Source organism: Pipra filicauda, unplaced genomic scaffold (assembly GCF_003945595.2).
Source record: "Pipra filicauda isolate LSUMZ 115617 unplaced genomic scaffold, ASM394559v2 scaffold212_size3012638_pilon, whole genome shotgun sequence".
Lineage (NCBI taxonomy): Eukaryota > Metazoa > Chordata > Aves > Passeriformes > Pipridae > Pipra > Pipra filicauda.
This window is the reverse complement of record NW_024104324.1, coordinates 1,315,208-1,327,290: the sequence shown is the minus strand read 5'-3', so window position 1 is coordinate 1,327,290 and position 12,083 is coordinate 1,315,208.

Genomic DNA, 12,083 nt, shown 5'->3' with positions numbered 1-12,083 from the left:
ATGCCAGCAATTGCTCCATAACAACGAAAAGAGCAAAGGACCTTGTTATATAGGTCTTGTCGCTCAACCAATACATACAAGGCAAAATAATCACTGCTTTTATAGCGAGACCTCATCCAAGTGCATGTGTAAGACCTTCCCGTATAGCTGAGTAAAGTAACACCTCCACACATTTCCACCTAGAGAAGAGGTACCTTTGGAGGCTGAATGAAATCAAACAGAAATATAACCTGCAAATTTACAGTGTGCAACCAAGCACTGGTTGTAGTCCAGGCAAACATGAACTTCAAAGACCTTTTATGTTTGCATGGTTCTTTGGCAGTTAGGTATTTTCTTCCTTCATTGTTTATTACGGTGCTCTGGATAGAGATTAAATTTAATAGCTCAGTATTTTTTTCTTTTCCACTTATCTTGAAATAAGATTTGCACACATATTTGTAACTAGATTAAAAACTGTCAAGTGGCTTTTTAAACAATTCTTAGTGCTTGCAGAAGAGTTGGTCATGGCCTCTTACATACAACTACTTCCCTGGACCCACTGATCCCATCCCACATGAATAAAGCTTTACCTTCTTTGTCCAGAATTAGAAAGGCACTTCTGCTTAAAGTATGCCAGGACACAAAATCCGCATAGTATTCCACTAGCAAATTCTGCAATAAGACTAAATTTAAAGCCTATTTAGGTCAGCTAAAGGCTTGCCATAAACTCAGTGAGGTTTGGGACAGGCCCTTAACCTACGGGTCTTAAGGACAGGAAAGCCTCCATATACATGATAGTTCTTTGGGACATCACTGAGGTCAGCAGAGGTTGATTGACTTCAGCAGATCACTGAGGTCAGCAGATGTTCAGTGTGACAAGAATTTTATGCTGATCCAAAGCTATCAGAGAAATAAGAAGATGGGAAGACTGAAGAGAGTGAGTCCTCCCCACATGTCATTCACCTGCAGGCTGTCAGTGCTGTAGTGACCAGAAAATCCAACCAGGCATCCCTACTCATCCGTGCTGTGCTTTGGAATTGACTAAAGAGGTCAGCACTCCCACATTGTGTAGAAATGATTACATGATGTGGTTTTTATTTTTAAAATAAATTGAAGATTCCATACCCTAATTCACACAAAAGCTAACAAAATATGGTGTTATTTTAATGATGTACAAATCAATATTATAAAAATAGGTAAATATTTCCCTTGGCAAGAAAATATCAATATCTCATCCTTGTAACATGCAAGTTTTATATTTACACAGGGTAAAGCGTCCCACATTACCATAACGTGTTAGTAGCATGAAATTTTTTTATCTGCCATGTCTTAAACAAAGCTTGAGTTACTGTCTGCAGTGCCCTTAAGCTATATACCATAGTCTTCACCAGATTGAAACAAAACACATAGAGCAGCTAGCAGTAACCACATTAAGGTTTAATGCTTATAAACACAGAAGGTTTAACACTTGGCAAGCCAAAATTCCCCTATGACCTGAAGACATGCAGATCATGACCTGAGAATTAAGTGCTGTGTTAAGCAGTCAAGCTGTCTCCCTGAAGAAAAGACAAAAATAGCCAAAGACTAGCTGAGCCATTGGGTTGGCATATGTCAGCTGCGACCAGGCCCAAGTCAGAGTCGATCTGTAGCCATGTGGGGCCAAGTCTGACCTAGTCCAGCCTTTCCAGGCAGGGCTTCCTAAGTAGAAGGATTTTCAGAGGCACTCAACACCCGTTGTCCCCACTGACCCCCAGGGAAGAGGAACACTAAGCTATCATGCAACCAAGTCTCAACAGAAAGCTTCCGGTATTAACTGGAGGGGGAGAGACAAAGTGAAATTACTTTCCCCTGTGTATTCCTAACCATGAAGATGCCCTCTTGCCTGCCCTGCCTCCTTCCAAGGGCTTCTTCTAAAAGCAAGTGCCACAGTCTTGAAAAGCCTGGGGATAGAGGGGGAAAGAGAGGAAAGAGGGAAAATTTAAGTGTGAAACAAAGGGTTTGAACTAAATGTTTAAAGATAGATAGGTCAGTCTTTGTATTAAAAAAAAAGGTCTTTGTTTAAAAAAAGTGCAAGGCAGAGAAGTTGATTTGGGAAAGATGAAGGTCAGCAAAGCAACAGGTCCAAACATTAGAGATGAAGAGAAGGAATGCAGCAAGAAGAGGGGAGTGTTGAACAGCTGCCTGGGGGATCTTAAAAAGGATGCTCAGCATGCTCAAAATACTCTAATTTTGCCATAGTACATCTGCTTGTGCCAGATTCCCACACAGAAAAATCTCAGTGACATGAGACTGACCTGGCTATCATGGTTTTACTTCTCTTGCTTTTTTCACTGCAAACTGTGTTTAGCTTGTAAATACACAAGTTTTCTATTCTCAAGTATTTATTGCATTCTTCACAAATTAGTTTTGGGAGTTGGTCAATATGAAGCTCATCCATGAAGTTACTATACAATTCCTGTTGGATTAAAGTTAGACATTTCTCTGTTTGTTGGTAAATTGCCAAATGCTGTTACAAGTAACACTTAATTATAATAAAATTGTATTCAGGGTCCAAAGGTGTTCATTAAAGAGAGATGTGTATATATATATATATACACACTCACACACATTACTTAAGGCAACAAAAGAATCCCATGCTGCATAAGGCCTTCTCAAAAGGCAAAATTTCCAATCTGGAGGGAATCCTGTTATTTCAACTTTCATTTCTATTCTAAAACAGGCCAAGAAATCAAAATATCAATGAAATAAATTGGTGGAACTCAAATATCAGCATAATTTAGGTTTGAAAATGTCAGTAGACAAAATGCTGATGTTTCCAATTGAAAATGTAATGGTCCCAGGCTGAAAAGTCCTGGAATCCTCTTCTCACATGGATAGAAATCGACAATATTCTTCTAGAAATCCATGAATTTACATTGGTGGAAGCCTTCACATGGGTCATAAAAAATACTTAGAATTACAAGCATTTGATAAAGCCAAGTGCTTTGGAAAGCTTTACACTTTCAAGCTTCAGGGCATAAAGCAACCTAGGAATTGGGAGGAAAACCTCATGGCTCATTCCCATGGCTGCTATGGTGGAGGCCAGGGAGTCACACTGCCCCACCAGGGAGGTGGAGAGCACGGCTGGTGGTTGCTCAGTCTGAATGCAGGAACATCTATATTCTCTTTGTTTAGCAAATCCTGGGGCTAGTGCATACGACTTGTGAATGGCAGGGTCCAAACTGTCTGCTGGGCTTCCCAGGCCACTAACAGACTCAGGGAGGAGGCAGCAGCCTGCTCTGCAGTGGGAAACACTGGCTGTCAGAGGCAGCCAGGCAAGCTCTGGCAACATGCTCCCGAGGAAAGTGGAGACAAACTGTCTGCCCAGCACTCTGAATGCAGAAGTCTTGGACCCATGAGCAAAGAAACTCTCTTCAGATGCTTGACTCCTCTCCAGGGTTCAGGAAATTAGAATTTAGATATATTCATTGTGAGGGATACAAGGTGTCACTGAAGAAACCTGCTCTTCTGCTATCAACTGCTCCTTTCAGTGAAGACAACTCGAAACAACTCCTCCTGTTTGGGTCTTTACTGTCTGGGTTTTTTTGAACAAGATTCTTTCAAAAGGTCATAGCCTTCAGATTACAAGTTAATCTTTAGCCAGCTGCTTAATTTTTCTTAAAAACCTGGTACTGACCATTACTGGGAGGTGTTACTTTGGGGAAAAAAACACGGACATTCCCATGCAAAGCTCATTTTGCAGAGGACCTGGAGACAACTTAAGCTCTGCATGAGACAGACATCAGCAAAATTCCCAGCTGACTTCTGATAAAAAAAAACAGAAATGGAAGCTGAGTGCTGCCATCTCTTCTAAGAGTGGGCCAAAGTGTGTAAGGACATTTCCACCACCTTCTCTGAAGGTGGTCCCCACATCTGGAGCAGCAGAATTACAGTGATGGGAAGCTGTGGTCTGGTTACCATCAGGCTTCAAATCTAGCATGCAATAAATACTATAAACCTCATAGAGTTCAGACCTGAGCATCCAAATTCTGTACATTCGTTTGTCCCAAATCTAGTGAGTTTAATCTCTGAACATGGTTACAGTTTGTGTTTGTAGAAGCTGGTTAGGAAAAGAAACAAGAGTGACATCTGCGGGCACTTACTTATGGTTCAGCATTTTTAAAAGTTTGAGATCACACAATTTGATAGTATGTCATGCAGTAATGCTCTAAGGATTAGACCACAAGGCAAAAAAAAAGACTTAAGGAAATTAATGGCCCAACTTTAAACTTGAGAATTTTTAGAGGTATTTAAAAAAATTAAAACCCCATTGCAAAAGAAGAAAAACTGTTTTTTCCAGAGAAACTAAGGTCACAGTCCAAGAAAGAATTCAGAATACACTGAACCAAGACTTTTCTTGATAACTTCAGAACTAAGTTGAAAAAAAGCATGTTGATTTGTCCCCAGTTATTTATATTTAGTTAGGGGTAAATAATTTCAAAGACAAATTCAGTCACCATCTGAGTGAGACAATTCAAAGGAAGGGTCTGTCAAAAAGCATCCTGTAGAGTGACCTGCATTGTTCATTTCTGACTCATTCCCCGATTCCACCCCAGCAGTCAACCTCCCAACAAACTCCATCCTACAGTCTTCTCTAGCATCCACAGTGATTTCATAGAGTCAGTCATAATGGAAGTGCAACAAAACTGAACTTCAAGTCATTGAACCCTCACACAAAATACGGACAGCTTTTTCCACATAATTCTACCAAAATTTTCCAAGTCTCAGGCTAGGGTCTTGGCCATCGGATTGTCTGCCCAGCACTAAGAAACAGCATCCATTTCAGAATTATTGAGAAAGCTGGAAAATCTGGAATGAATGAAATAACTTGTGATCAGGACAAAAAGGAAAAAAACCCTCAACTTCAGAAATCAGCTGAATTGAGCCAAAATTCAAGGCAACTGTATTTATGGGGGAAAAAAGGAAAACCTGATCTAATCTCTCACCCAAAACCCAACCACAGTGTCTGAATTCAACAGGGTCAGGTTATTTTCTCATAGTATCACAACCACAACTAGAAATAGTCAAAAGAAGCAACTGTCCGAAGAAGCCACACATTTCACTAAGTTTCCAATACATCTCTCTGATCAAAGTGACAGTTACACTTCAGTAAAGTCTTTTGATCTTGTTGATGCTCAGCTGAATGGAATCATCACGTCCTCAGAGCTGTGCACAATGAGAACATAAATTATGACTGTTAGTCGCTGAAAAGATTGCTTGCTATTTTTATTCTGGTAGTTTTTTTCTTTAAGAGAAAAGCTGAATTCTCTCTGTCAAAACCAACAGAAGGGTTGTTTAAAGGTATGGCAAGATGCACATTCATTTAATGGAGTACATACAAGAGTCTTTACAATAACTTGATGAGTTCCAGAAGTGGACTGAATACTATAGAGCAAAGTCAATCATGCTGGTAGATACATTATACCAAAAACACAGAACTGCTTCAGAGGTAGATTTCAAGAATTAAAAAAAAATCTCACCAAAAACACAAGGGAAGGGAAAAATATGAGGTGTGCATGGAGCAAATGGAGATAGCATTAGAGAATGAATGCAACACAAACCAGCTAATGGTTTAGGAAAAATTGGGAAAAATTGCAATTAGTCTTGCGCTGAAGTCTCTCAGCCAGCGGTTCCTGAGCTGTGATGTACAAACCACCCCTGGCCAACAAATCTTTGGTGGCTGACCACTGCCAACTGCCTGAGCATTGTCTTTCTTGTCCCAGATGTTACATAACACTGAAGATGCTGTTAATGGGTGTCAGACTAAACCAAGTCAGTGCTATCATTGCTACAGAGGCACTTACAGAACTGCACATGGGAAATGAATCAGATCAAAGGGCAGAGAGCAAAAATTTATTTCGCCCCTCTCTATACAGAGACACAGGGTAGTCCACGTAAAAAAATCAAAACCTTCTTTTGCTGTACAAAAATTTGCACCAGCCAGGTTGAGTGGTCAACAGTATAACAAACCACAGCTGATATATCAGTCAATACAAAGTTTAAAAGAGTTCACAGAGGAAAAAAGCAATTTTGACTCTTGACTTAAAGAAATTCCTGGCAAAGGAAGAAACTATGCTCAACTCCCGAATAACCAAACACCCATCCACTGCATGTGGAAATTATTCTGCCACCATTTTACTATTCCAGCAGAGGTGGTTCATGGCCCTTTCGAAGCTTTGGCTCTTTTCAAAGGCTGTTATTTTAAATGTTTTAATACTGGGAACTGCATGGAGCTGGCAATTACGGAATTAGAGTGCAGAGTGGAGAATGTCACTTTGAAATCATTTCACTCAGTTCATTTCCTTTTCAAGTGCAATAGAAAGCAGATGGAGCAGGGAGGGCCAACGTGCCACAGAAGAACTCCCCAGGCCTTGGCCAGCACTCCCTTCCCCAGGTCTTACAGAAGGGTCATCAAATCCCCATGGAGTTATTATTCTTTAGGAAAAACACATGCTAGAACTCAGCCAGGACCTTTGGAGCAAGTCACTTCACTTCTAGGTTTGTGTTGAGCATCAAATGTTAGGCCTAAATTGTTAGCAAGGTCAACAGGGACACGAAGTTCACACCAGAAGAGCAGTGCAGGGAAGCCAGAGAGAGGCCAGTGGAGCACAGCAAGAAGATTAAGTGCCTTGCAAAAGAGAAGCCTTGATAGAGAGAAAGAGGCCTCCAAAGAGTTGTCCAATATGAAGGAAAGGCTGTTACCAAAAGAAATCTTTGCCATATGCAGCAAGAGTTGGACAAGGAATTGTAATCTTGACTTGCAGCAAATATACACTGAGGTCAGGAGAACAAAAATAAATGAAGTGCAAGGTGAGTGAAGCCTCAGTTTATAGTTGATGGTGCATCACTGGAGGTGTCGGGGAAGAGTTACAGGAATTTCTCCTAGGGACCATCTAGTTAAGTGTGATCTTGCCTCAGAACAAGAGGATGAATTCCAGGGATGCTCTCCTGTGTGACATCTCTTGGATAATTTAATAAATTCTGTTACAGCTTATTTCTTGTGTTTCTTATACAGAGAAAGAGGGATTGCCCAGACGAGAGTAATGTACAACAAGAGAAACAGATTCAACTGTTGGAGTTGCAGTAGGATCTAACAGAGACACTAGAACTTAGGAAGTCCAAATCCATTCCCTGTTAGTGTAACAGGACAGATATTCCTCTCTCAGTGTTAGTAACGCAGAGAGCCCAAGTTTCACTGGCCAGGGTTACTTGCACCAAAGAGCAACCAGAGTGAGCCTCAACCTCTGAACCGCCCCATGCGCAGCTCCAGTTTGCTGGAGCTCAACTCCTGTTTGCTCCACATCAATGCCAAGCATATTAAAGGTGGGCCAGGCTCTAAGCTTTCTGGTATCCATTGTCCAACATGTAGGCAGCAGCAGCATCACCACTGTTCCCACTTGTTTCACCTCTGCTGAGCAAGTTGCTCATGCTCATCCCTACAGACCTTGCTTCTATCTCCCACCTAACAAAAGATCTGCCTTCTTAAAAACAGTCCTTTTGGTCAAGGCATTGTGTCAGATGGACAGACTTGTTCGGATGGACCTCCAAAGCATAGACAAGACTGATGCCAAAGATAAGGGCAGCTATCCCAGGTTGATGGAACCAACATGGGACACAGTGTCCCCTCTGCTTTTTGTGTCAGTCTCTTCATGCTCACTGGAGGTGAGGTCTAGAGACCGTTTTCTCCTGGAAGAGTTTGTTCTTTGTATCTAGGATCACCCTCAATGGAGGCAACACTTCATACATCAGACCAACTTCAGAGTTCCTGCAGTTCCCCTTCTAGAAACCTGTAGTGAAAGAGAAAACTTCTGCAATTGCCTTAGAGGGATTTACCACTCAAAGTTCTCACCAGCTGCTGACAACCCGTTCAAGGCTGGCTATTACCGGTCATGGGCATGGCTGTGATAGAGGTCTGTGCGATTTGCCAGCTGGTCTGCTCATGCAATATGTCCACTGAAAATACCAGAAGGCTGATACAAGTGTTTGCCCAATGTGCACTCTCCAGATATCCAAGCAAACTAATGAAAGTCCTTAGTATCTTCCAGAAATACCTCAAGCAAACAGATTTCCACTCTTCCCATTTCTGAGCCTTAAACAGAAGGCTCAGAGACAACCAGCAGCTGCACCAGACACCTGCAAAAGAGCAGCTATTTGAAGTACTGCTCTGTGGTATGGGAGCTAGGGTTCTCTTCCTATCTCAGATACTGGCAACATAACACTTTTCGGCACGTGGGCAAACTCTACTTACAATCTCCTACAGAGATTCGGGCACTGTATCAATACAAGGATGGGTCTGGCTGCCTGCGAGCTCTCAGCAGAGCATGTGTTCGGCTAGTTGACCTCAACATGACAAATCTGGGGCGACAGGCTGGACAGGTCATTGCGGCCTCTTGCATAACCCGTTCCAGGCCACCAGTAAGCCACCCATAAGCCAGGTCACCAATAAATCATTCTGGCAGTGTCTGTCTTTCTCTTCTCTCCCCACACACCCCTCAGAGGCAGTGTCTCTTTCCAGCACCACTGCCAGTCACACAGCATGTACAGAGGTTTCTTTCCACTTCTGTTCCAGCCACCAGGAGATTCAGTCACTCTCCAGACCAGGGAGGTAGCTCCAAGACTATCAAGTATACTTGTATGTCTCCAGATCCCTAAATCAACACCGTGGCTATTACTCCCTCACTTCTTTTCTGCCTACTCATCTCCTTCTCTGAAGTGTATCTCCATGTTCTCCCTCTCTTTTTTTAACCATTGCTACAAACAACTATGCAGAAACCCTGGCCATGGAGTCAGAAAGCTTCCAGGGTGGGCTTGGATGGGAATGGCTGGCAGAGGGAGAGAGTGGAAGGTGTCCCCCAGAGAGCTGGGGCTGCAAGGGTGTGAGCCAAGAGACCAGACTGCTGGACAGGGAGTAGATGCATTAGGCTAACACTATCTCAGTCAAATAAACTTCCTCTCTGCTTGTCATGCTCACTTATTCCCACCTCTCCTGCCTCTCCAAGGGATGGAGCTCATGGGAGAAAATGTACTCTCTCAAACATCAGTTTAAGGAGCCACTGAGAGTAGTCTTTGTTGGATGCAAGAAGTCAAACTAGGTATTTCCTTCCTCACTGTGCCTCAGAAGAGGTTCCAGGAGACAACCCTGCTCTTGCACTTTGTTTTAAGAGAATCAATTGATTCAAAAGGGAGTTTAAAAGCAATATGGCAAAAGGACATATGACATAAGCAGTCAGTATAGTTTCACCCTCCCTCCACTGCCTCATCAAAATTAACATGACCTTCATGATGAGGAGGAATGGTGAAAAGGGTTAAAAAGCGGCAGGAAGGTGTTTGAACTCTAGGAGAATTATTAAAAATCTTTATTCCAACATATTAGTATTCATTAAGAGGCACAGACAATAATTACATGGTTTTTTTCACTGAGTTATTTAAACATGAACAGAGTACTTGGTAAATTAACATACAGAACAATACTGCTCTGATAGCTCAAATGATAATGGGACCTAATAGGATTTCCCTATCCCTAATTCTGTTGAATCCAAGTAAGGCTGGTTTGAAAATTGTTAATGTGCAGTAGGTGGCTTCCGAGATAATAAAAAGCATGTCTGTTCTCTGTAAAACAAGCTCTGAGGATGTGACAACACATGAAAAAGTCCTTCAGCCATGCCTCTGCTCAGCACGGTTTGGGTGAGCTGAGGCTGCCCTAGTGGCAGATTTGTCATATCTTGCTTCATTTCCATGTGCATTCTGCTCCCGTGGCTTTCTTGGCAGCTCCCTCTCAGCTGGTACTGCACCCCATTGCATCCACACACACAGAGCGAGTTCCTGGACTGATGAACTTGGAGAGAGCAGGTATCACTGTCAGGAGGCACTGGAAGAAATGTCCCTGCCCGGGGCAGCTCGTGGGCTTGATCTCAGCAGGTTGCACAGTGTTTGAGGCAGGCATGCAGGGAGGATGGAGAGGAATGGGCAAGTGAAAAGTAAGTAAGAAGTAAGGAAAAAGCTCAGCCAGCAGAGACACGGCTCAGCTAAGTCTCCTGAAAATTCCTCAGAAAATTAGAAAAACATCGATTCACAGTACCAAAGGCACACACATGCTGGCAGGGACATGCACATGTGAAGACAGGTATAGCTGTGGAGAGGGCTTGAATGTGTGAGTACACTCGTCTGAACAGCAATAACCTTCTAGTTCCATTTTAATGCCACATCAAAAGTAAAGCAGGTGATGGAATACATGGGTCTGTGTGTGGGAACCAGCATAACAGAATGAATCTGCACAGGTTCACTGCAGCTCCTCACGTCCAAAGAAGGTATTAGATTGGACAGAGATAGATGCAAGTTTAGAAATACAACAGACAGAAGCACTGAACAGTTTTCAGCAAAATCCCCACTCATGTAAAATGCCAGCATCCTGGACTAAATACCTTTGTTAGAAGTGATTGAATCCCTAACAGCTGTGACAAAATTACTTCACTTGTGGTCATTATTGGTGAATAAGCAAAATTATGTTGCTATTGTTGGTATTTATAGCAGCATCCATAACACTAGCTGCTTTCCAAACAGATTTCTCTCCAGTGAGTGTGCGACAACTGTTATGTGCATGTGGACATAAAATTATTGTCTTCTGTAGTACAAGTTGCTCACTTGGCTCAAAATTCACTTAGACTCACTCAGACTTCAAAGTTCAAATAGCATCATGGTGGGTGAAACTGGAGTTAAACAACCCAAAGACTGTAACTGTATAAGGGATATAAGAGCAATTCCCTCACTACAAGTACCATTTATCCTCTGAACAATAAGATTTTTAATGTTGAAAAGTATGTTTGATTTTAAATTCATACTTAAATTCGTAAGAAAACACTGTGGTACTCTGTGTTTGAACTAACAATTTTGTTTTCTTTTATCACTGTTAAAATTTTATTGACAGTAAAATCATCAAATACTTCTGGGAATAAAAAGTAATAAGTGAAAGTTTAGAGATTTAGAGAATAATATTTCAGGAATTTTGCCTCAAATAACCAGGTCTTTTATTTTTGTTGGTGCACTTGTATGCATGAGAAAAAACAGTGGTGTTCTGTCAAATAAAAAGAAACATCTTTCTCATTAGGACTGTGTTTATCACGCTTTCAAATGTTCTACAAACCAATGCCCCTATTTGTCACTGTAATTCAATATAATAAAAGCTGTCAAAACTGCTCACTTTGCTCACTAGAGACAAATTTGCTGAAGTTTTGCAGCACGAGCCAAATAACACAGCACCAGATCCTCCAGCTTTTATTTCACTCTGCTCTAGGCAGTATTCATACTGGTTTCTGTGCAATTTTTGCAAAAGTAAGGGCTGAAAGTATCAGTTTTGAAAATGAGACTTTTCTAGAAATAAACAGTCACAGAAATCCCATTTACAAAGCATGTTGGGTGACTGGAATGGTACTGCTTGTGAGTTCTATCTCTGAAATACCAAGCTTATTTCCTTCAGATTATTGCAAAATACCGACTAAGTACATCCTTGATGAAACTCCCTCGAGGTCCATGAGGTCACCCCCAGGATTAAACACTGCCTGACCTTTTGCATACAGAGCTCAGAAGCACTGTATTTTGACGCCTACTACGCCTTCAGAGATGTTAGTCTGTTCCACTAAAAACAAAGATTATAGATCTCATCCCTCGTGGGAAGAGCTTTGATGAAGCAACTCTCTGTTACTACCTTGTCCAGAGACTCTGCAGGACCACACTGTGTCCTTCTGGCAATAGACAAAATAGATAGAGCTATCACTCAAGGGCAGCCTTGACTAGTGCTACATTTTCCATGGTTCAAAAAGAACATTTTGATGCATTAAATAAAAAAAACACATCGAGAGCTTTGTGTTGGGAATTGGTAGAGTGGCAGGCCATGTGAAAAGCAGCTGGGATAGTGCAAAGGATTAGAGTCAGCTGCTCTTTTTAGTCTTCCTCACACTACCGACTTGTCCTGAGATCTGGAGAAGACTTTTATGGTAAAATCTATAAATTAGAGTCCTTCTGAATTGTCTTTCTGCATCTGTACAGACTGTAGCAGTTTATCATGTGAA